This window comes from Tachysurus fulvidraco, chromosome 7 (genome assembly GCF_022655615.1).
Source record: "Tachysurus fulvidraco isolate hzauxx_2018 chromosome 7, HZAU_PFXX_2.0, whole genome shotgun sequence".
Lineage (NCBI taxonomy): Eukaryota > Metazoa > Chordata > Actinopteri > Siluriformes > Bagridae > Tachysurus > Tachysurus fulvidraco.
In genome coordinates this window covers 13,270,975-13,273,474 of record NC_062524.1, presented here as the reverse complement: position 1 = coordinate 13,273,474, position 2,500 = coordinate 13,270,975, and the positions used below count along the sequence as shown (strand labels likewise).

The window sequence follows — 2,500 nt, the reverse complement described above, 5'->3', positions numbered from 1 at the left end:
AGTTGTCAGTCCCTTTTCTTGACCTTTATTTAAAGCCATGCTTTACATAAACAGATAAAGACAATATATAGATAATGTGGTCCATGATTCACTATAATCTGTAGTTTCAGAGCTCTAGTCTGTTATGTGGGAGTCGTTTATCAGAAACAAACATTTTTTTCTCCACTAAACACACAGATGATCTGAAATGTCAACACCTTTAGCAGCGAGATGATTATACTGTTATATTGTCAAGGGAAAATCCTGTCAGTTTGTGTTAAATGCTTCTGTATTTATTTGTATACTGACACAAGAAACTAGTCATTGTTAAGCCCAAAGCATGGCAGATGTGGCGGTGGTGTTTATTTGTGCCTACAGGAGATCTTTATCCTACAGGAGATCTTTATCCTACAGGAGATCTTTATTCTTCTCATCTGCCACGAGGTCTCTGTTGCTGCTGAAATACATTACCAGAACCGTGAAGATTATGTGACATGTTTGAGGTCTGAGTTTGAGCCATGAGAAATTTATTAGCACCCAAATATCATACTGTAATCTTCGTTCTGCTGGAAGTTGGTATAATTCCTCAGGGTCATCTGATTAGTACTGGTCTCTGACCAGCTGATGAAGGTAAGATACGTGAGTTTATTTAACTCCATGTATTTAGTGTGGACTCAGCTCTCATGTGGTGGTGTGTTCAGCTTTATGTTTGATATGAATATTACTAAAGTCTATCATCCTAGCTCTTTGGTTATACAAAAAGGTTGTTTTCCTGCTCGTCTTTCTCAGTTCCTACTTCTGATGTTAGATCAGAGAAACGTTTACTCTTAAGACTCTTTATGAGAACTGAAACACACGGCCTGTTCCACCTGGTTCAGTTTGTCATGAAACACAGTCAGTAATACAGTCGTGTGGGCACAAAAGTACATCATTTAATAATCTAAATCAAGCCCAAAGAGATCTTTTAATGTTGACTCAATGTCTGGGATGTCTGTCCTGAAAACAGGATAGAGACCTGATAAAAACTCTGGCAGCTCTGCTGGTGTGACTCAATACAGCATGGGGCTTTTTTTTTTGTTTATTTCCCATTTTGCTTGTTGTGTTGTGAAAGTCTAAGGCAGCTCTGTGCAGCTTACACACGGTTTTGAATTCTGTGCTCTCTTTCAGGTCACTGCACTAGTTTATTAACTTGAATACAATTAGCTGGGAAATGGTAGTGTAAAGCAACCAAGAGACTTTGCTCTCTGTGTGTGGTGTGTGTAGTGTGTAGTGTAATGTGTGTGTGTGTGTGTAGTGTGTAGTGTAATGTGTGTGTAATGTGTGTGTGTGTGTGTGTGTGTGTAATGTGTGTGTGTAATCTGTGTGTGTGTGTGTAATGTGTGTGTGTGTTTATGACCTCTGTTGTACATGGGTGTGAATGTAAACGACATCCTTATTAAGATAGTGTCACATGTTACTTGAGATTCTGCCAATATAGTCTCCTGCTTTGTAAAGAGCAACACAGCAGGAAAATGTAGTTATATATTTAAACTATAATAAACAACCGAAGGCCAAGACCCACTTTCTCACCAAAGTTTATATGAATATTGTAACTAAATCCTTTATTTTATTATTATTATTATTATTATTATTATTATTATTATTATTATTATTATTATTATTATTATTAAAAGAATATTCCTGCAGTGATCTCTTTATTAAACATGATGGCACGCCCCAGACTCCACAGTGCTGCACTCTACTGTCTGTCTCAACATGAATCATTTATACCCTTTTATCCCAGGACAGGAGTGAAGGCACCTGCTGAAGAGCCTCACATTCATACAGAGGCATTAGGGTTATCATCATCATCATCATCATTTATCTTCAACAAACACTTTATACTTGTCATCTTTGTGCTCAGGTCGTCATCACATTGGCGGTGTGTCGAGGTATAGCAGTGTGTAACAGTGTGTTGAGCTGTAACAGTGAGTAACGTTGTATTGAGGTGTAGCAGTGTGTAACAGTGTGTTGAGCTGTAACAGTGTGTAACATTGTGTTGAGATGTAGCAGTGTGTCGAGGAGTAGAGGTGTATAACAATGTAACAGTGTGTCGAGGTGTAACAGTGTGTAACAGTCTGTAACGTTGTGTCGAGGTGTAGTGGTGTGTAGCAGGGTGTAGCAGGGTGCAAGCTGTAGCGGTGTGTCGAGCTGTAGCAGTATGTCGCAGTGTGTCGAGCTGTAGCAGTATGTCGCAGTGTGTCGAGCTGTAGCAGTATGTCACAGTGTGTCGAGGTGTAACAGTGTGTAACATTGTGTCGTGGTGTAACAGTGTGTAACGTGTCCCGGTGTAATAGTGTGTAGCGGTGCGTCGAGGTGTAACAGTGTGTAGCGGTGCGTCGAGCTGTAGCGGTGTGTAACAGTGTGTTGACTGTAACAGTGTGTCGAGGTATAGCGGTGTGTCTGATCCAGTGTTAATTATAAACATGGTCCATCTTTTAGCTGTGTGTTACTCTGCCCTCTGGGGTGATGTCATGTTTAA

At 40.0% G+C, this 2,500-nt stretch overlaps 1 protein-coding gene across 3 annotated transcripts in view; it reads left to right on the top strand.

The window, feature by feature from the left end:
* tbc1d5 (TBC1 domain family, member 5) overlaps positions 1-2,500 on the top strand; it is a 26,552-nt gene that overhangs the window by 680 nt on the left and 23,372 nt on the right. The gene's annotated exons all lie outside the window — the stretch shown is intronic.